General features: G+C 52.8%; 1 protein-coding gene across 21 annotated transcripts in view; it reads right to left on the reverse strand.

Moving 5' to 3' along the window:
- Positions 1 to 22903, reverse strand: part of PLEKHA6 (pleckstrin homology domain containing A6) — a 144009-nt gene that overhangs the window by 63241 nt on the left and 57865 nt on the right. Inside the window, exon 1 of one of the 21 annotated variants that reach the window (XM_040462141.1) lies at positions 11799 to 12045. The exons of the other annotated variants lie outside the window; for them this stretch is intronic. The gene's annotated coding sequence lies outside the window, so the exon portion shown is untranslated. Of the gene's footprint in view, positions 1 to 11798; positions 12046 to 22903 lie in introns of those variants that run through there. 21 annotated transcript variants of the gene reach the window in all.

Below are 22903 nucleotides of genomic sequence, written 5' to 3' on the forward strand. Positions count from 1 at the left end.
CCAAAAGATCGGGTATTGGAGAACCGGCTGAACATTTTCCTCACAAAACAAGAATTAATTTTGAATTTCCCAATCCTCCTCACCCTCCTCAGGAAGACTTGACAACCGGCACAGAAAAGAAAAGGAAATTAACACCTATCCCTGCCATGACGCCATGACGCCATGACGCTAGCAAATTCTGATAGGTGCTGAGATCCAGCCTAGGGAGGAGGAACCTGAGAGGTCAGGTAGGTAGCCCGAAGCTACAGGGTTAGGAGGTAGGAGAGTTGGGACCATAGCCCAGGACACAGTCCAAAGCCGGCTCTCTTCCCACTTCATGTAAGTTGTGCAACTTGAAATTCCCTTCTCATGCATCATCCTACAAACTAATCCTTTAGTTTATTTTTACTGAGTTGAATCTGCATTGGTCTTGAGATTTTTGGCTCCGGAGTCAGACTGCCCCAGCTCCAATCCTGGCTCCACCAGTTACCAACTAAGGAGCTTTGGGGGAGTGACTCAACCTCTCTGTGCTTTCACTCCCCTATCTGTAGGGTAATATATGCACCTACCTCCTGGGTTTGTCATAGGATTAAATGAGATTATCCAAGTAGAAAATTTAAGAGAGGTCCTGGCACTTAGTAAATGTTCAGTAAATGCAAGTAATCATTCTTATCTGCGCCTGTGCCCTGGACTGCTCACTCATAGGAAGCAATGGCCTGATTTTTACCATAAAGCCCCTTAGCACTTTGATACGTAAAAATGGATGGTTAATAATTGCTCCTAAAGAAGCTATTCATCAAGGGGCGCCTGGGTGGCTCGGTTGGTTAAGCGTCTGACTTTGGCTCAGGTCATGATCTCATGGTCCTTGGGTTCGAGCCCCACGCCGGGCTCTGTGCTGACAGCTAGGAGCCTGACTGAAGCCTGCTTCGGATTCTGTGTCTCCCCCTCTCTCTGCCCCTCCCTCCTTGCACTCTGTGTCTCTATCTCTCTGTCTCTCTCTCAAAAAAATAAATCGGGGTGCCTGGGTGGCTCGGTTGGTTAAGCGTCTGACTTTGACTCAGGTCATGATCTCACGGTTTGTGAGTTCGAGCCCCGTGTCGGGCTCTGTGCTGACAGCTAGGAGCCTGGAGCCTGCTTCGGATTCCGTGTCTCCCCCTCTCTCTGCCCCTCCCCTGCTCATGCTCTGTCTCTCTGTCTCTCAATAATAAATAAAGGTTAAAAAATTAAAATAAATAAATAAATAAATAAATAAATAAATAAACATTAAAAAAAAAAAAAAAAAGAAGTTATTCCTCAAGATGGCACTTAGCCATTCCTAAATCTGGTTTGTAATGTCTTTAAGGTACTACGCACCTCAGAAAAAGGGATCATCTGCAGCGGTCACCTGTCCCCCTACCCTGAGGATCCAGAATAATCAACATCTGAGAATCTCAAATGGGAGGGAGGTTTGGCCTGACGTACTTTGAACTGGAAGGTGCATATTTTTTTCCTGGGTCATATCGAACTTGGAAGTTAAAAAGCAAGTCAATGCCAGGGGCTACATCACTGGGCAGGAGTCAAATGAGGAGCCCCAAGTTCTAGTGTTTGCACCGTACCCCTCCAGCGGTATAATGTGGACAAGGGCTTGCCCCTTGGGGCCCACTGGACAGGAAACAGGGACTCACCTTGCCCAGAGAGTGAACGAGAGGGACCAGAGAGACCACGGAGACCTGAGCACTTTAGGTTCTTCGAGAAAGCCCCTCTCTCGGGCTAATTTCCCATCAGGACCCCTGGCCCCAGTGTAGACCTTTGGACTCAGCTAGGGAGGACCCACAACACATGAAGGACATGGACTGACAGGTCATTCATCTAAGGTGCTGAAGAGAGGCAGGCCAACGGCAGGGTGGCCAAAAGTCAACAGCAGTCAGGTTTCGCCAAGACGGTCCTTCTGTGACAAGGGCAGAGCTGGAACAGGGCAACTTTCTAACTATAAACAGATACCCGAGAAGCCACAAGGCACACAGGACTTGTGTGGGGATGCGAGTGAAGCAAGGGAGACACCAGGGGGTGTATGTCTAGGGGACAGGGCTGTGCGAAGTGGCAGCAAGGGACTGGGGCAGGTGAATGTATCTTGGTGATGGGAATACAGGGGGCAGAGCCAGATTTTGTGGGGCTGAAAGCTTATGCAACCTGAGGGGTCCTCATTAAGAAAAAGACTACAAATACAAATACAGATGGGGTCTTGGAGGGGGCCTGGAACTAAACTGCGTGGCTCACGCCATGGGGGGGCGGTAAGCTCGCCCCCACACCTGTCCGCATCTCTGAGCGGACAGACTCACCTGTGCTTGTTTGAACCTTCCTGCCCCTGCCTCGGCACTATTTCCCTTTCCCTTCACACCCGTGCTTTGCTGACCTGATTTTGCTTCGTGGTAGACAGCGCGAATTAGTCAGTGCCCCCACGCCTTGGAATTAAATTCCTCCCCGCCTCTGCGCAATAGGTATTTGGATTTTGTGCCACGCCCCAGCCCCCCCCCACCCCTCCAATGCACTACACCCTCACCATCACCATCAGGGGCTCAGTTCCTCCCTATCCCAGGAGCCCCACCTTTCCCAAAAGGCATTGCAGGCACCCTCCAAGCTGCCCGAAGGGGTGAAACCGAGGCTCTCCCTGACGCCTGGCCCCTTGCATTCCAGCCCTGCGCCCAGACTTTGACCTTCTCCTGTGGCTGGCTGCAGATGTGTTCTGTGTTACAGAAATAGCCCAGCTCCTGGGCCCCTGCAGGCCCTCCCTCTGCTTTACTCAGAGATACCCCACCTCCCAGGCTCCAGGAGGGAAGTGCTCAGTTCTCCACTCCTCTCTCCCCCAGGCCCCTCACGGCGCAGAGCCAGATGGGGCCTGCCTCCCCCCTGCTCCTTCCAGCCCCAGTGCTTCTGTGCCATATCTGCCATTACAGCTGATGGAGGGGAGCGGTTTGGCGGAGGAAGGTATGAAGGAGGGCGTAAAGAAAAAGGGGGATAGCACCATGAAGAGAGTATACAATCTGACCCCCGTACGGTTTGTCTCTTCTCCGAGGTTCATTTGGATAAAGGGCAGCAGCCAGCCGGAAATGGTTCCAAATCCCAGACACCCTGGCCCAAATTCCCATTCTCTCATACAAGAGGGTGATTTCATCGTCACGGATTCAATCCTAACCTAAACAAGATGGTGGGCATCGGTCTTCCTCGTGAGTCCAAGATGGAATGTGGGACAATGGATCCAATTACGTTATTAATAACTGAATTTAGAAACAGTAACGGGCTTTCCAACTGTGAGGCTTTTAGATGTTGACGCCCTAGTGTCTGATGGAACAATAAAATCTTTTCATAAAGGACTTCACTAAAGAGACAGAGTGTTACCTATGGGTAAGGCAGGGGCCTGAATGGCCTTCTAGGTTCAGGTTCTGTGCCTTTTCCACTCACAGGGAGTGGCAGTGACACTGCAGTCTGGCCACCGACTAGGTCCCTACCCGTCCCCATGATCAGGCAGGAAAAGAGCCGAACGGGAGAGGTCGGGGGCGTATAAAGTCTTCAAGCCAGACTCCTCTAGGCTTGGAGGCCCACGAAGGGCTAACATGTACTAGGAAGCACCCACCCTTTCTAGAAACTGCCCCAACCCCAATACCCACATAGTTACAGTGGTAACAACCATGTCCCTAAACCTGACGCCACTCTCGTGGTTACAGGGGGTAGCCACCTGGTCTCAACCCAACGAAAACCCTCCTCAGGGATGGGAACGGGGATTGAGAGAGAAAAGAGATCCGAGACCTCTTCCAGGTGACCTGTACACGAGGGAGCCACTGGAGGCCACCTTCTGGACCCCGTAGGCTGCCCAGGAAGCTGAGTAGCCTGTCTGCAGTGAGACCAAAGACTGAAGCCAGCACAGGGAGAGCGGCAAGACATCATACTTGTGGCATTCGGCTTCTTGCTTCTAGTTTGTTCCTGTGACCCAGCCGTTTCTCTGACCCTTACAATAAAATCCCCTCTGGGGCGGAAGGTGCTGTGAGTGGCTTCAGTAGTGTGCGCTCAGAAGTCCTAATTAATACCAGGAAGAGGAACAAGGTGCCTTCTGGAAGACCCAACGTCTCACTGACTCTGCACACATGGCTGGTACGAGGAGAAAAGGAAGAGAAGCAGAGGAAGAAAGGAAAGGGTTGAGAGCCGGGCCCAAGGGCGGCACACAACCGGGCTGGGAGGCCCCGGGCCAGCCCAGAGACCAGGTCGGCAGAGAGGGCAAGGAGGAAGGTAAGGGTCAGAGAAAAGGAGTCTAAGTTTGCTACTACTCAGCTTAGAAAAGCTTCTGGGATGTTTAAGAGGGAGCCGGCAACCACAGAGGCAAGCTCAGATCCCTAAGGAAGGTGGCAGGTGACCACAGCTGACAGAGGGAGTCGGGGAGCTCCGGGCCAACAAGCTGACGTGGCTTTGAGACATGTTCTCAGAGGACAGCCACGATTCAGGGGAGAGAAAAAAAATCATCTTGTCTTCTTTCTCCTGAACTTTCCAAAGCAACTGTGGGTCTTCTGCTACCTCTGAGCCTCACAGTCCTCTGAGTTCAAGGGGACCGGTCTGCCCCTCAGGTCTTCTAAACTACTTCCCTGGCACCATTTCCATGAGCTAATGGTCCCTTTAAGAATATTTTCCCCCCATCTGTTCTCTACTGGGCTGGAGCAGATGTTCCTCGTTCCTATGGCAACGGACCTACCACCCTTCCTAATGGGTATCTTCCTAGTGAAGGGCACAGCATAGCCGCTCTCCTCCCAGAGCAGAGTCCCCTGACAGCAGGCTCCTGACCACACAGGAACACCGTGGACACCCGTGTGCCTAGATTTCGAGAGTTCGGCCCTTACCTGACCTAGAGGTGGCCCAGGAATGGCAGTTGTCATCTGACAACACACAGAAGGTCGAGGGAGGGAGATTATCTATGCCACTGCTCCCACAACAGACCAATGTCCATCTTTCCAATGAAGTGTTAAAAGCACATGCTGTATCTTCAGCAGATTACATTAGCACTTGCTTTGACCTTTTTTCACATCACTAATGAAGACCAGTGAGACCCCCTAATCGAATTCTTATTTCAAGCTGCGCATCACTCTCGACCTTATGGGGGCTTTGTGATCCTTCCAGAGAGTCCTTCTCGTAAGACCAGTCCCTACTCAAGGCAAGAAGACTTCAGGCAATTGGTGGGAAAGCAGGAAGCAATGTGCATTCCACTGGTTCTGCACGGGGGTTGTTTCCACTGCAGATGATGCTTCTCTCACTAAACCCAACTTGACCCCATTTGTTCTTGGCTCTCTCAGCCCCCATGAAGCCAGCTGGATTCTTCTTGTAAGCCACAAAGTTGACTGAACTTTAGCTTCCTCTCTTCCGAGCTTTTAGCCTACTGGGATCCCACAAGTCAATGTATAAATAAGAACAAGCCAATAAATGATCCCTATCAGATGTGCAGAAAGCACCTCCCTAATTGGGTACAATGCCAAAGTCAGAGCTCCCACCCCCACCCTCTGCTCTCTTTCCCTCACTGCTGGAGCGGCAAAGTGTGCCATACCTTGGAGGACAAAGCCTGGCTCTGGAGGTGGACAGTCCTGGGCTGGAATCACCCTTATTGGCTGAAAGGCGTTAGGCAACTTATTGATCATCTCTGAGACCTAGCTTCATCCTCTGTAAAATGAGAATGCTAATTCCACCCGATAGGATTATACAATGCAGTACAGAACCACAATGCCTTAACAGCATCTCCAAATCCACAAACATCTGAAAATTGAACGTTTTTCCTAACTCAACGGGTGGCAGACCCCAACTTAACCTGAACCTAGTTAGCAGCAAAGCATGACCTGAACTGGCATGAGACTCTTCAGAGGCTTTGTTTATCCCGGTTCTGTGACTCTTTAGATAAGCCTGGCTGCAGAAATATTAATATGTTTGATTTTGGAGCTGTTCCAGACCCTGCTGGAGGCTTGATGTCTCACACAGTATGTGCATCATGTTACCGTTCTGAAATGCACAGGCCCTGGGGTTTCAGATGACTAACCGTGGAACTGTCTATACTGGTCCTCCAGCCCCTTGAAGACGGGGGTTTCAGGAGAGCCACCAGAGTTATTTAGGCTAAAGATGTTGACAACCATTCAAAACACTTGCCTCGTCACAATCTGGATCTCTCCTGGGTCCCTGGGTTCCTGCAGCCTGCAGCCAGCTCCCCGGAACACATGTTGGCATGGGGCAGCGGAGAGGATCCAAAGACCAGCCTGTCAACCCATAAGAATCTGCGGCCTTTCCACCTGAACAGAGCTGGCACAGGCCCTGTGCTGCTGTTATCTGGTTAGGCTTCAGGTATAGACATGCCCGAATATTCCAAGCATGCCTCCTAACTTCCCACCTCATTGGGCTCCTCTTTCCACCCTACCACCACCCCACAGCTTCACGTGCGCTACCCAGTCCCTAAAGGCACTCCCAGGGGAATAAGTGACTAAGCTTCGGGGACCACTGGGGATGGAGGGGGCCAGAGTTTGTGGAGAACTGAGCTGAAGAAAGGGAAAGATACTGCGTGTAAGAAAGATCGTGAAGATGGGACGCTCTGGGGCGAGAAGCAAACACACAGCGGAACAGGTTTGGCGTGTTTCTCCTGATGCTGTTTCAAGGCCCCAGGAGGCTTTTAAAATGGGAAGCTAGACCTGACCAGTAACTGTGAGCTATGCTGGGCAATGGCTCTTCTAGATCTCTTGGCTCTGGCTGTACATTTCTGGGACTTACAGATGATTATTAAGGACTTGGGCCATGATGAGGCACGGTCATCCAGGCGGGCCTCTCCATTCTGACTCTGGATCTGCTGTCCTCAGGACATCTGTCTCGGCCTGCCACCTCGAGCCAACGGACCCTTTCCCAACAGACATGTATTTGCTGGACACAGACCCGCAACACCGGAAGAGGAAGCAGTCTCTACTCCTCCTGGAGCCACAGGTCTACCCGAAGTTCCGGGAAAGGCCCTGCTGTCAGTTAAATGGAGAATGGAAGCGTGGCAATCAAATTCACCTCCCTCATTTTACAGATGAGGAATCGGGAGGCCCAGAGAGGGACTGAGTTGCCCAAGATCATGCAGTCATGAAGAAAAAGGTCGCCTTGGAGTCCAGAGATTGCTTTCCATAGTCTCACCGTGACAAGGGCGGGGACGTCTTTAAGGTGCCAGTCACGTTCTTGTTGACCTTCATAGTCAGTAAAAGCCAAGCTCCCCCTTTGGCTTGAACATCTCGGATGAGATGCTGATCTCTAAGAATGTGGCTGTACACCCTGACTCCGTGTCCCAGACTTGTCCAACGTTTAATACAAAATCTTCATTAAAGCCACCTTGGGGAAAGCCCCCATCGGTGGTGACCAGAGATGCGCTGAGAGAACCGTTGCTATGTCCCTGTCATGAGCTTGCCCCACGCCCAGGTAGAGACACCAGGTGGACTGTGGAGGGCTCTACCCTCCAGAAGCTCCTCAGGGGGCAGAGATCTTGAATTTGCACCTCTTGGATCCTTTTACCCTCTTGTCTCTCTCCTGCTTCGGCTACTTTGAATAGGTCTGCGGTGTCTGTCATCAGTCACAGCTGTGTGCTTTTCCATAGCGCCGTTCTTTTTTCAAGTTTAAAAAATTAAAAAAAAAAAAAAACCCTCTATGTCCAACGTGGGTCTCGAACTCACAGCCAAGAGCCTCATGCTCTACCCACTGAGCCAGCCAGGCACCCCTCCACAGTGCTGTTCTTAAGGCCTGTGCTGCCCTACCGACCCCTCACTATCCAGCAACCTTTTGGAGAGAAGAATTTCACACACTTGGGCTTGGTCTTCCAGGTCAGAACCTATGGTTTCTCTGTTGTTGTTGTTGTTGTTGTTGTTGTTGTTGTTTCACTAGTTTGTGCCACCTCCCCCTCAGCCCCAGGCAAACTTGAGGTGAGGGGGTGCTACCCACTCCCCCAAATAGAACAACCTGAGTCAAACCTCAGCTGCTTTCCCGGGCGAGGAGGGCTCTTGTTTCAGAACACGAAAATGGGGGAAAATCAGAAAATTCTCTCCTAACGGAGGAGCTCCTTGGCATCTGTCTTCAGGAGAAGGGTCCTAGAATAAATCTCAAAGAGAGCATCTAGTGCAGTGTCCAGGGGGATTTCAAACTGGTGTCCCCTTTAACACTTTCTCCTCTGCAGGTCTGTACACGCATGCACACCCAGCCCTGTGTCTCAGTCTGGCGGCCGGGCTGTCCGGGGATTCCCACATATTTGTTGCTATTCCAGGCTCGACTCCTCAGAAGGGAAGACCCAGACATTCTAAGGCTTCCAGGAGCCTACAGATTTCGGAAAGCTGCAGCTGATATTCTTGAGAGTTCAAGAAAGATCCGCTATTTCAAAAACCGACAGCAAGATTTTTAAATGCCCTTAGCTCCTGCCCATCTCAAGGGGGGGTTTTCCAAATGACTAACGCTGGACACCAAGACCCCAGATATAAAATATACCTCGTGCCGTTCCCCTAATCCAATCCACAAACGCCCTCTCTCTCTCTTCCAAGGATAGAAGGTGATTTCCAACATTTCCAAAAGATAACTGCAGGCATAGGAACTGGCAAAGCCTGATCTTGGAGCCCCTCAGAGAAGGGAGAGTCTCTAGGGCACATTCCTTTGCCAGTGAGCGGCCTCGTCCAGGAGGGAAGAACTTCCCACAACTTTTAAAAATGAGAAAACTGGGGCGCCTGGGGGACTCAGTCGGCTAAGTGTTCGAATCTTGATTTCGACTCTGGTCATGATCTCGCGGTTCTGTGGGATCGAGCCCCGTGTCAGGCTCTGCACTGGCACCTCGAAGCCCGCTTGAGATTCTCTCTCTCTCTCTCTCTCTCTCTCTCTCTCTCTCTCTCTCTCCCTGCCCCTCCCCCGCTCACGCATGTGCTCAATCTCTCTCCAAATCAAGAAACATTTTTTAAAAATGAGAAAACCAAGACTCAGCGTGAGTCTATCATGATCCAAGGGCCCACAGGGAAAGGACAGTGGTGACAAGACCAGAGTCTGGGTTTTCAGGAATCTGCCCAAAGGAGCTGTTATCAGGGAGATTCTCATCTGTTTGGAGAAAGTCCTGCCTGGAGGTAAGATTTTTGGATTTCATGTACCAGTTACATTTCAAAAACTGAAATTTAAGGAACCCCTATCAGGCTGCCAACTTTTTATTTTGCCAAATAAGGACATTTTGAAAGCCCAACTGCCATCTACTCTCACCACCAGCGCATGAAAAGAATAAAAAAGCCATAACCCCAGCATAAATATTGGAGCGCATCTTCCACCCCCAAAAGAAGACCTTTGAACCGAATGCATTTTGTTTCAAGGGGAAAAAAAAAATCGGATCAGGGTTTTCCTTGTTTCTCTCCATTTCACCTCAGACTGGTGAAAACTCCATCACTGACCAAAAATGGATAATCACTGGGCCAGATGACCGCTTAAGCCTGGAAATGAAGAGAAAGATCCTCAGCTTTGGGGATCTGGACCCTTCCAGGAAACCTGGGCCAGACGAATGGGGCAGACGGGGGAAATCAGCAACCAGGCCAGTTACAAAGACGAGAACAAATGCCGGCCACAGTGGCACACACCCAGTGTTCCGTGAGCATCTACCCCTGCGTGCGGCCTCCCAGGTTTCTGTGAGCCCCTGAATTCTACAGTCCCCGCGCCTGTGGAGACAAGCCAGGGAGAGGAGGGAAGAAGACAATCTTCCCAAGTCAAGAATTACCCGAGATGTGAAGGCGGCCTCCGGTGAGCGGTAAAGGGCAGCGAATCGGCAACGTGACACGGACACGGACCCGCCGATGCCATTTGGGTGGCACAATTAGGAGCCCGGGGAGGACTGACTCCCTTCCAGGGAGCGCTTTTTCCACTTCGCCTTCTGCAGATTATTGCTTCGCGCTCATTATGCTGATGGGGATGGCATGGGGGCTGGAGAGGACAGGGAAGTGGATGCAGCTCGTGGTGTAGAGGGAAAAGACTAAAAAAAGGCCCTGGATTAGGAGCTGGTTCTTGGTCTTCGTCCTTGGCCATCTGCCTACTAACCATGAGTTCTCTGGCGCATTTTGGTTCTGGTTTCCTTATCTATATGGTGGGCATGAGATTCTCTCTGTCTTCCTAATGGGGCTGCTGTTAGACAGTGAGATTCTCGGGGACAGGTCTTATCCACATCTGGACCTCAATATCCAACAGGGTACCCGGGGGAGGAAAGGGATTGGTAAACGTCTGCTGCATTGAGCCAGAGTGGCAGAGTTATCTGCGGAGGCGCGCCCACACCAGAAAGCTCCGGTACAAGGGAAGGGCTGTTGTTACCCGTTGGCCAAAACTGCACATGGCGCCAGCTGTCAGATATACAAGGACACTGGAATGCTCTTTGGAAGTGGATGGTGAGGTGAACAAAAAATAAGTTGTTAGATGCCCAGAGTTTCAAGAATAATCAGACTGTACCACCCATTAACGATATCGCCGAACAAATAGCTGCGCGATTGCATGCCAGGTTCGGCCGTCCTACGCAATTTCCTGGTCGAAAATGTGTTTTTACTGTCCTTTGCCCTGTCCACATCGCCTCTCATCCATCTTTCTCATTGTATCCAGAAGCCAGTAGACAAACCCTGGTTCTCTCACCTCTTTGAGGTTACATCTATAATGAGAGTTGAGGTCCCTTGGCCGGCTGCAGCTTTGGAAGGTACCAGAGCTTAGGACTCCCTGGTCCCCTCTCCTGACTCCTTTTCTGTCCACTCCACATTCTGCCTCCGGCTCACTCGGCCACACTCTGCTTCTCGTGCTTATCTCATCACCTTAAATCTGCTTTTCAAAAGCCGCCTCCAGTCTCTTGCCAGTGTCACGGGTCTGGTCCACCCACCAGCCCTCCGGACCCTACCACACAGCATGTGCTGCCCACTGGGCATGACTGTACAGACAGGTCTCAGCGGCCAGGGCAGGCTGCCCGCCCACCAGCTCCTGTAGGAGGTAGGGATCTGGTCTCTGCTCCCGGTCACTGAGAAACACCATGCAAAGCCTGGGAACGCAGACCCGCACACAGCCCAGCCTTACTCGACACCCACCAATCAATGCCAAGCCCCCCCGCCCCCAGGCATCAGCCTCCAACCTGCCCAATTCCGAGACACGGAGAAGAAAATGCTCCCAGCACTTGTCTCTCACAGCTTTGGTTTCCTTAGGCCAGTTCACGCTAATTCCACACGGAGACCATGGTGGGACCCATACTGGTTACACCTTCTCACCGCAAGGACAGCTACGGGACTTATAGTTAGCTTTACTGGGGGTGCTTCCAAGTGCCTGCAGAAAGCAAGCCTGGCTCTCGGGGCATTAGTCCTCTGGAAGTATATTTTCAGTACAGAGCCGTGTCCCTAAGCTCCCTCTGTAGCCCCCCTGCCTCCGAGTGAGGAAATATTCACATTCTAGAAGTCAGAAGTTTTTGATGGGAGATCCCCAAGGGAGATGGACAGTCATGGGGCATTCTTATTTGTTAGTAGAGAAAAAGGAAATAAATGAAAGAAGAATGAAAAGAAAATTTGCTTCCCAGTAGAAACACCCCCCCAATACATACACACGCACAAACGCATACATACACAAACACGCTCTCAGTTCTCTCTCACGCTTTCTCCCTCCCTCCCTCCCTCCCTCCCTCCCGCCTCCCTCCCTCCTTTCCTCTCTCTCTCTTTCTCTCTCCTTGTGAACCACTCCTCTTTGCCCAACATGTGAGCACCCCGTCCTCTCCACTGAAAGTCTGGGTAGCCCCAGTTCTTCCTAGCCCAGGTCCCCAGGACCCCAGATTTTACCTTCCGTGCTAGAAGTCAGGACCCAACTAGAAGATGCAGACAGCTGATTGGGAAGGAATGAGACAATACTCCAGACTGGAGAAAATTGTCAAGGGTGGCCGGTGCAGCTCCCATGAGAAGGAAGGAGAGAGGGAGAGAGCCCGGGAATCCAGAATTTCCCTAGCCTTCCAGAAAGGCTCTGGTGTCAGCTCTCTCCCAGCTCCAGCCTTGACTGAAAACCAGGGGAAAGTCTCCTGATAAAGCGGGGGTCTGAAATCTGAAACTGCAGGTTGGCCGAGTCCTATATAAACACACTCACACCCCCGGCTCCTGGGGTCTGATGGCTCACCCGCCCTCGGTCCCCTCCCTCCCCACCCCGCCTGCAACTCTGCAACTCAGTAACATCAGACAGCCCTCTAGCTGTAGCAGCTCAGCTCCAGAAACCCTGAGCAGAGCCAAGCGGAGCCCGGCAGACACAGGAAGCGACCTGTCAGGCGCTCCCAGCCCCAGCCCCGACCCCCTCCCTGCCTCTCTGCTCCAGTTCAAGTTCAGGTGCTTAAGGGGCACTCAGGGTCACGGCAGCAAGGCTGAGGGCCAAGTTGTTGGTTTAGGAGCAGGGATTTCTAGCCTCTAGCTCCACATCAAGGAACGGTATTTTTCTAAGGCTCAGATTCCAGATAACTGGTCTGGCATAAACTAATTGCTAAACTCACCTTCCCCTCTACTCCTCTTTCAATTTTCTGCATCTGCCTCTTATGGAGTCGCCCCTTTCCCTTACGGTTCAGGCCACATGCGAGTGGGAAGGGAGAGTAGGGAGACACTCGCCCGTTTTGCAGATGAGGGAGCTGAGGCCACGAAGAAAAAATGGCTTCGCAAAGCTGGGAAGTGACTCCCGGGCTGACCTGGCATCTTGGGTTGTGGTACCAAAACCCGAGTCTTCAAAAGTCAGATAGAATCACGCTTTAGTCGGTACAACTAGGTATTCATTTGAATCACTGATGGTGAGAAAAATCACTTAACCACAGGCTGAGGTCACAGATTTGCACTGAAGATCTCTCCCCAGAAGTTTCTCGCAACTCCACCTCCAGGCTCCAAGCTTCAGTCCCCTGGAGCCCACCCCCCGACTGAGCATCAAGCAGGGGTCAGCAAACTTTGTGTGTGAAGGGTAAGATAGTAAATGTTCTCAGGGCCAGTAAATATTTCCTGGGCCATAGAGTCCCTGTTGCAAACACTCAGTTCTGCCTTCGTGTTACAAAAGCAGCCACAGACAACGTGTAAGCGAGCATAAACAGATGAGGACAAATCAATTAGCATAAACCAAAGAGCATAGTTGTGAACAAGCAAAACTCTCCTTGCGGATACGACAACTTGAATTGCATATAATTTTCATGAATCAAAAAGCCTTTTTATTATTTTTTCTTCACCATTTAAAATATAAGGGGCGCCTGGGTGGCTCCGTTGGTTGAGTGCCTGACTTCAGCTCAGGTCATGATCTCAAGGGTGGTTTGTGAGTTGAAGCCACGCATCAGGCTTGCTTCTGCCAGTGCAGAGCCCGGCTTCAGATCCTCTGTCCCCCTCTCTCAAAAACATTTATAATAAATTAAATAATTAAACAAACACCACTTTTGGCTTGTGGGTCCTGACAAATTAGGCAGTGGACTGGATTTGGCCTGGGGGTCATGGTGTAGACTGGCTTAGAGCTTCTCAGGAAGGACACACTGGTTAAGAATGTTCACCTCCAGGGAGGGAGCTGGGGGGTAGATCTGAGATGAAGTGGGAGAGAAACTTTTCTTTGGAAACTATTCTGTACCATTCGAATATTGCAACCTACGCAGGTTAAACACAGTCAATGATTTTTTTTTTTTATGTTTATTTATTTATTTTGAGAGAGGGAGAGAGAGCTGGGGGCTGGGGGGAGGGCAGAGAGAGCATCCGAAGCAAGCTTTGCGTTATCAGCACAGAGCCCGACACGGGGCTCGATCTCACAAACTATGAGATTATGACCTGAGCCAAAATCAAGAGTCAGATGCTTAACCGACTGAGCCACCCAGGCGCCCCCCAGAGTCAAATATTAATGGGCTCGCCATCCAAGTTCCCTTACTTCTATCAATAGCAACCGTTAACCGTCCCAGTCAAACAGGCTTATAACTGCCAGGTCGACTTTGCCTCTCTCCCACCCCAGTCTGTCATCCAACAGTAATTGGTGTCCGGAATCCACTGGCCCCGTTCACCCCGGCACCTCTGCCCACGACTAGCTATCTATTCCTCTCCCATGCATGCTTATTATCACCTTTACCACACCGCTGTCATTTCCTACAGCCTTCTACCCTCAACTGACTTTCTACTTGTGTAAAGCTTGTTTCCTTCCACAAGTGACTGAAGCCTTTTAAGGACTGAGGCTCTTAATTCCCTGCCCTCTCTCTCCGCTCTCACACTAGTGCCTTGCACCTAGCGGGAATCCCACAAATAGTTGCTTGATTGTTAATCTCCCATCCTCCCCGAGACGGTGTGGAACACGGGCGAAAGATCCACCCCAGAAAAGAAGTTGGTTCTGAGACACAGAGCAAGGCGAGGATGAACACAGGCACAAAGCCTTCCATTGTAGTAAAGAACGTTTAGGGAGAGAACTGTGCTCTGGAGAAGAAAGTCAGGAAGCCCAGGGGGGAGTTTTTCCCCTCGCCCCACGCCCTCGTGCATTCGCCTAGTAGGGTAGGGGGAACCTCTGATCCTCAGCTGGGGAGTTTGGGTGATCTCAGAATCAGAGTCTCCCCGGTATAGGAGGGACCTCCATGGTAAGCACTTTGCTGTTCCACCCAAAGCAGGAAAAGCTCTCTCCAGCACCTAGGAAAGATGAGCCTGCCACCCGAACTCGCACAGGGACGAGATGTTCACTACTTCTGAAGGTAGCCTGCTCCGCCGTTGAGGAGCGCGGTTAAGCGTGCCTGCTGTTTCCCCCCGCTATTTCCAGTTCTGGAACTGAGCAGATGAAGACTTGCCGAGTGGGTAACACAAAACTAACGATAACTGCCAAATATAATAGAGTTTTCGAATACTTCTTCCTTCCAAGACGTTCAAAGGGTTTTTAAAGACAAAAAAAATCATTGACTCTTTGAAAGTGGAAATACCTTTGCTTAAACATGTTTATTAAATGAAACTGAATATACTCCCTTTTCCTCCTTTCAGCGTGAAAGTATCCAGGTTATGCAGAAAAGGAATGGTTTTCTTTCTTCATAGGAGGACGCTTCACGACCACCCATGGCAATGTGGGTCCCAACATCCCCTTTTACACCACAGGAGGTGAGAAGGAGAGGAGTTAGCTAGCTTGCCCCAGATCACATAGCTAGGACGTTCTAAAGCCAAACTTCAAACCTAGGCCTGCCCCAGCTTCAAAATTCACGGTCTTTTCCTTAAGCCCAAAGTTGCTATGACAGTCGATCATCTCTGTCAACCTCACTCTGCCTCTGAAACGAGCAGAAATGAATATTTCCACCACTTCCACCAGAAGCACAGGGGAGCTCACCGCATATAACCGCCCCGCAGCCCCTTGCCAAATCCATCGTCACGAGGCCTGCCCGGGATGGCGGGAACGAGGCCAGGATGCCAGCATCCCAGAGACACCCAAGGGGCAGAGTGGCATCTCCCCAGCTCATGGTGCGCGACCCCATGCTTCTCCTCAGCCAGACTTCGCAGGGGCCCCGCTCCAGGCCTCCTGCCAGGCCTAGGGTGCTTGGGGGCCCATGAAGCATGGCATTGTTTGGGCAGCACAAACCCCACATTGACCTGGGGTCCGGCACCTTCCCTCTGCAGCCTGCTTTTGGTAAATATTTGTCCGGCTCACCCAACACCGGGCTGGGGGCCTCTTCGGCTCCCCCAGCCCGACAACCCTACGTCTAGGAAGACGGGCTGGAGAGTGCTGGGGATGGGCACCGAGGGACCACAAACACTTCAGCGCGCGCAGCCGCTCCTCTCATCCTCAGCAGGGAACTTCCTGCATCACCTTGCCTCTCCCCCGCCCTCCAAGCAGCTCTGAAATGTCTGCGGCCAGGCTCTCAGCCCATTATCGAAGCTCGAAGCTCGGCTTCAAATCCCCGAGTGGTTCCTGATTGTCCGGTTGGAGCTCACAGCGCTCGGCGAGGCGCTCCTGCCTGGTTCTCCTTCCAACCTATCAACCTGGAAACACACCCGCTTGCTCTCGGCTGCAGAGAGCGCCTCTCTCCGGGGATGCGCGCGTGCCCAGGCCCCTCTGGCCTCAGTGACTACGTAGGATGCGGGAGAGGACCCTCCCCATTTCTCAAGAGGGCAAACCACAGCCAGGAGTTGAAAGCTCCCACGGATGTTAATGTTGGAGACAGAAGCAGGCCCCAGGCCCACACTGCCTCTTTTCTTGGTCGCTGCAGAGAAGCGACAGTCTGTAGTCTGTATTGGCCCAAGGAAACCCCATGATGCGCTACCTCTCCAGCTCCCCCCCACCCCCATTCTCGGGGAGCTGTCCTTGAGACCTTCACCTGGCACTGTCTAAACCACCCACCTTTTTATCTGCCATCTCCCTGGGAGATGCGGTCATTAGCAGAGAGCACTAGGTAGGTGTCTAATTAAGCAATCAGTAGCAAATGCAAAAACCTGTTCAAGCCACCGCACAGAGCATCCACCCAGGGATCCTCTTACAGTCCCTCCCCGAGCTTCCAGGAAAGGTCCCTATTGTTTGCCTGCAGCACAGCAAAGTGTCCGATTCTGCCCTCCTACTTATCTGCTGGCACTGACTTCCCTGACTCGGCACGCCCTCAGGGGGTGCCATTCACATAGAGCGCAGTGTGAATGGTGCCCCCAGAATTGTGGGACACAGTAGCTCCAGGCAGGCGGGAAAGTGAAGGTCCCCAGATGGGAGGGACAGGGTGTTCTGGGAGGACGTCTGCCTACCTGGCTTTTTCAGGCGTCCCAGAGCTATATCCTGCCATGCTGGCATTTTGGGGTCAGGACACAGGAAGCGAGGAGCCCTCGAGCAGGTTGGTAGGAAGGTGGCAGGGGTGGGGGTGGGTGGCCCAGCACTCCTCCCACCCGTGTCTCTGAGTCCTCTCTCCTTTTTGCACCGGCTGCTCACCTGTTCCTGTTTCACCCTTTAAATGGAATGTTCCACTTGCCCCAGGAGCCCAGGGGTGGGGGGAGAAATCCCGCGCTCACGAAGAGCTTTCTTCTTTAGAGACTGGAGTCTCTGGGATTCCCTCAGAGGCTGCTGCACATGACAGGTGGGGACAACGAGACAAGGGCAACAGGGGGGAGGACCCTTGGGGGTCAAGACAGACTTGAGCTCGCGCCTGCTCCCCCTAGCCTGGGGACGGTCAAAGCAGGAGACTGGAGGCCAACGGACACCTGTTGCCTCCCTTGATCCTGGCGGGTCCCCCTCTCAGGTGTCAGCACCCCGACAAGCTGGGATGAGACACAGCGAGCCCCCCACCCCCACCCCCAACTGCCAACCTCTTCTCCTGTGCCCCTCCCGGAACCCTATCTTGTCTTTCCTCTTCTGGGCCCTTATCTCCCAGCCCAGACCTTTATCAGGCCTCAACTCTTTCACCCTCACAGTGGAGCAGGAGGGGAGGCACCCTTGTACTGATGCCCACAGGCTTTTCAAGGGGACGGTGTGTATGCCAGTGCCGGGGGGCAGGGTTGGGGGACAGCACCTTGGGCTAAACCCAGGGCTTCTCATGGGGGGGAGTCTCTCATGAGGCTCCAGCGACCTCCAACCCACACCCCTATACCAGTGCAGGCCTCAGTGCCCTCCTGTGCCCCGGGGCTCTGCCAGCTCGGCCCAGAACCCTCGGACACCTGTTCCACCAAGATGTGTGGGTTCTCTCTGGCAGAAATGGGAGAACGACCTTTCTTTCCAGTTGCTGGGCCCTGCCCTGCTGTTTTGCAACTCCTAAGAGAACTTGGGCTTTGATTACAGCAGGAAAGATTTAGGGTAGACACCAAGAAGCGCCTGGAACAGGTGATAAGGGAAAGTTCAGGACTCTGCCTTTGTGCTTGAGAAATACACCAGTGCCTCCCTGCTTCGCGCCTGCGTTCATCACGTTACTCTCACTGCTCAGAAACTCCCGGCGGCTGTCCCCTCCCCTGCTGGCTGCAGAAAGGCCTAACTCCTCGGCACCCAAGGCCCACTACAGCACATCCTCATTTACCTTTTGAAGGTCATATCCCACTGCTCTGTAAGTCAATTTTCTTTTAAAAAAAATTTTTTTAATGTTTATTTTATTTTTGAGAGAGAGAGAAAGAGAGCATGAGCAGGGGAGGGGTAGAGATAGAGGGAGACACAGAATCCGAAGCAGGCTCCGGGCTGTCAGCACAGAGCCCAACGCGGGGCTCAAACTCACGACCACGAGACTCAACCAGGTGTGCCCCCCACCTTTTTTTAACGTTTATTTATTTATTTTGAGGGAGAAAGAGAGAGCACGAGCAGGGGAGGGGCAGAGAGAGAGAAGCCGACAGCGCAGAGCCCATCCTGGGGCTCGAACTCACAAACGTTCGCGACCTGAGCCAAAATCAAGAGTCGGACGCTTAGCCAACTGAGCCACCCGGGTGCCCCTGTGTGTCGATCTCCTAATCGGACCACAGTTTCTCGATATTTCCCCCAAAGGCTTTAGGCAGCTGTGTGTGTGGCTGTGCCACCGCTCCCTCTCACCAGGAGTTGCCATCCACCAGGCAGCCTTTCAGGCTGAGCTCAGCCAAACGGATTAAACGATAACCTGGGGAACTTCCCCACAAAACCCAATCCCCCATTCCATCCTAGATGCCTGTTGAATGTAAATCTACCGGGAGAAGCAGGTCGACACTGCTGTCAGGCTGAGCTCGAATGCCACCTTTTCCAGAAAGCCCCGTTAAATACCCCCCGGCCCATACAAAGGGCCCCCCGTGAAGATACGGGCACGGATTGGTCGTGCGTTCCCTAGACAGGTCTTAAGCAGCCACACAGAGACAGACATAAGATGGGGTCCCTGCACTCCAGGAACCCCAATCTAGTGGCCGGACACACACCAAACCCACAAAACCATCCTCTTCTCAAAGGCAGAGGGTGGTATGAGTGAAGAGTCACGAAATGTCCAGGGAGGCAGCAGCAAGGAGACAAGAGCCTCTGAGCGGTGGAAGGCGGGCATTCCAGAAAGGGAGCCACTGTAGAGGGGCGGGAGAATGCTGGGGCCCCCTTGGCATGGCCCCCAGGGGTCATGCTGGGGGGTGAGAATAAGAACTAACATGTATTGTGTGTTTACCGTGCATGTTATTGGAACTGCTCTCTATTTATGGCTTCTCTTATCCCTTCTAACTAACTGAAGCTGGAAGGGGACTAGGGGTCCGGCTGGGGAGTCCCACCAGGCGCAGAGTGGCTCCGGCTCGATTAATATTTTCTCCGTGATCAACAGATAAATTGATCTCTGAAGGCTCACTCCCAGCGGAAGGAAGGCAGGATCCTTTGGGAGCAACTACGGCTCTGAAAAATATTTTCCTCACTTTTTAAACTATTAAAAGCCACACCAGGGCTGATGAGCGGAGGAGGGCCACCGGCTGGGGGAGGGCCTGGCTTTCCTGATGCAGGATGTAAGAGTGGGTGTTAGAGCGCTCCCTGTCCCCACAAGAAACCCAAGCAAGGCTTGGGGAGACAGCTGCCCCTGAAGGACAGCTGTGGGTTGCTCAGAATAGGGACACAGGAGAAATGTTCTCAATGGGCCGGCCCGGAGGTACCCAACCTCCCCAGAAGTCCCTTGTCCCAAATGCCAGTGTGGGACCCGTGCAAGCAGGGTTCCCTCAGCACACCCCAGAGTGGGCAGGGCCTCCTGAACTGACCTGGTCCTTCCTCCCTCTCCTGTTTGTATCCACTTCGCTTAACATCTCCACGGCTAACACGGAATCACGTAATCACGTAATCAACCCCATAATCTGCAGCTGAGGTCACCAGAACTGGAGGCCAGGGGACCCGGGCTCTAGTCTGCTCTGAGCCTTGGCCAGAACATCAACATCATGCCTCTCTGCCTTCACTTGGGGAACAGCATGGAACCTATGCTTACCTAATTCAGTTCTTGTGAGTGTACAACTTGACGAATGTAAAAATATTTCAAAAGTTGAACCTAAAAAAGCAAAGCATAGGAGCGCCTGGGTGGCTCAGTCAGCTGAGCGTCCGACTTGGGCTCAGGTCACGATGTCGCGGTTCGTGAGCTCGAGCCTCGCATCGGGCTCTGTGCTGACAGCTTGGAGCCTGGAGCCTGCTTTGGGTTCTGTGTCTCCTCCTCTCTCTGCCCCTCTCCCACTTGTGCTCTGTCTCTCTCTGTCTCTCAAAAATAAATAAATGTAAAAAAAAAAATTACAAAAAAAAAAAAAAGCAAAGCATTGGGTACGTTGATAGAACACCAATCGGCTCATAAAGAGATGCCTGTGCATTTCAAGCCCTCAGCAATGAGCGCCACGCTCTGGGTTCCAGGTTGAAACACCCTTCCCCGGGTTGGGTCTGGGAAGGGATAAGATAACTGTGAGCAATGTCCCCACAGCCAGGTCTCCAGGAACGAACAGCTGACCCCAGCTGCAGCCATCTCCTGGGGTCCGAACATGCTCTCTCCAGAGCCCCGCGTCTGGGAACCACGAGGTACCTTCCCACCGTCTCAGAGTCCCGCCTGCTTCTGAAAAGGGGCCACGGCAAGCCTGGCGTGTCTTGTTCCCCTTCCCCTCGGGAGCCTCCCCCTCTCTGTCCTCCTCGCTTTCTGAGTGGATTCTGTAGGCCAGAGACTTTCACACTACCGTGTTTGAATTATAATGGAGTAAAATCAAGATTGGCATTTTAAGAATTGAATGAAACGGAATAGAAAATATCAGTACACACAGCACTCTGTAAGAAGAGGTGTTCAAAGGGGCGCCTGGGGTGGCTCAGACCGTTGAGCATCTGACTTCGGCTCAGGTCATGACCTCACGGTTCTTGGGTTCGAGCCCCGTGTCGGGCTCTGTGCCTGCCAGTGCACAGCCTGCTTGGGATTCCCTCTTCCTCTCTCTCTGCCCCTTCCCAGTCGCGTTCTCTCTCTCTCAAAATAAATAAACTTGAAAGATGTGTAATGTCATATATTTACACCCACAGAGAAGGGTACGTGTTTCCTTGCTTACAGAGTAAACATCTGTCCGTAGCGTGAAGAAAAAAACTGAAAACCACTGCTGTGGGAGAAGCTAAGAAGGGTCTCTCCGAGAACAACATACACTTGGACTCAAACTCCCGAGGCTCAGAGGCTTCACAGGTTTCTGCACACCTTGCTTTAGGGAAAGAGGCACAGGTGATGCGATTGAGTGTCCGACTCTCCATTTTGGCTCAGGTCATGATCCCAGGGTCATGGGACTGAGCCCCACATTGGGCTCTGAACTGAGCATGGAGCCTGCTTAAGATCCTCTCTCTCTCTCTCTCTCTCTCTCTCTCATTCCCCCTCTGCCCCTCTCCCCTATTTGTGCTCACACACTCTCTCTTAAAAAAAAGTTGGAAATAAACTTGGCTAACAGGGCTCATAACCATGATGTACTGAGCACTTGATTAATCTCGACAATATGAACTTGCATAGGGATATTAGACTCTCGCACACCCTTTGTTCTAGAAGACCGGGGTTCTTTCTGATCACGTCTCATTTGACCTCCTCCATGGCCCAGAGACGCCAGGAGGGGCACCACTGTCCTGTTTGCCAGCCCCGAGAAGCCCAGCCTTGCCAGAGTCACCCTGTGAGGGAGCGCCCCGTGAAGCCTGGGAAGGTTTCCGGTGGTTAGGAGCCAGGAAGTGATGTGACCTCTGTCTCAAAGGGCCTAGAGGCACTGGCTCTCCCAGCCTGCCTCTTGGTCTCCTCCCGCCTTGACTTCAGTGCAAACTCCCCCCGGACACAAGGCACTCGGTTTACCTCTGGAACCCGGCTGCTACTTCCGACGGGGAGAAAGAGGCCAAAGAAGGCAGCGAAGACTGTGACTGCGGACCAGGCCTCCTTTCCCTCGGGAAAAGTCAGAGCTCGAGTGAGAAGAGGAGCAGGTGAATCTACCCATCAGCTCTACGGACCATTTCCTCTGAAACGCCCGGCGTCCCCCGTTAAGGTCCTCTCCAGTGAGAGCTGGCCAACATCCCCACATCCCAGGCGAAGCCCACGACTCTCCTTTGTATCTTCTCATTCCGTGGTAAACCTCAAACAGTGACCCCGGTACAAAACCGACAAACGAACGGAGAAACTGAAGTCCAAAGAGGCTAGGGGGCTTGCTCCCAGGTCACAGGCTCTGTGACTACAAATGAGGGTAGGTCCCAGTAAGGCCGGGCTCCTTTCCGAGCTGGTGGAAACTTCCACCCCCTCCCCCATAAATCTTCCCTTCCCCTCCCTGACAGACGTGACCCCTCCCTCTCCTGTGCTCTCTCAATAAATGTTCGGAGAAGACCGGGCAGGAGGGAAGGAGGGAAGGAGGGATGGAAAAAGAGGGAAGGGCAGAGAGAAAGAAACAGAAGGGGAAGGAGGGAGGCGAGGGGGCTGGGGAGGGAGCGGGAAGGCAGGCAGGGGTGAGGGAGGAGGGTGAGCAGGTACCAGGAGATCACAGGCACCTCGAGCTGGTGGGACTGGACCACAGCATGTGGGCCTCTGCGGGTCTCCCTGGGGTGCTGGACAGGCTACCCCAGAGCCACCCAGGATGTAAGGAAGGAGCACCTGTAAGGGGGTAGCCTTTCAGCTACCGAGCAGGCCAGTTTCCCAGAACTCCAGACGCCACTGCTCCCCGCCCTTCTTTCTCTCCTTCCCCACCTCCAGAGTGTGAGCAGAGCCACTCGCCTGTGTTCTTTTCCTCTGCCGTGCTCCCTGGCCCCCTCCTGCCTCGCCGTTCCCACCTGTTACATGGATGCTCCTCCCCGTCCTGATGACGGAATGGATTTGGGAGAATGCGGGCCCGCAACACAAGCTGGGGAGTCCCCCCCACTGGACCCCACCCCCAACCTGGGGGGGGGGGGTGAGCTTTCAGGGGTCCTTCTCGGGTGAGGGGCCAGTGTCGGCAGAAGCCTGAGGAAGGAGCCATGTTCCTCCACCCGGATCAACCCCCAACACAAGGTCTGCCTTCCCGAGGGGTTATGAGGCGGGCGGCAGGGGTGGCTTCTC

Source organism: Herpailurus yagouaroundi, unplaced genomic scaffold (assembly GCF_014898765.1).
Source record: "Herpailurus yagouaroundi ecotype Mexico unplaced genomic scaffold, PumYag 308, whole genome shotgun sequence".
In the NCBI taxonomy this organism is placed as follows: domain Eukaryota; kingdom Metazoa; phylum Chordata; class Mammalia; order Carnivora; family Felidae; genus Herpailurus; species Herpailurus yagouaroundi.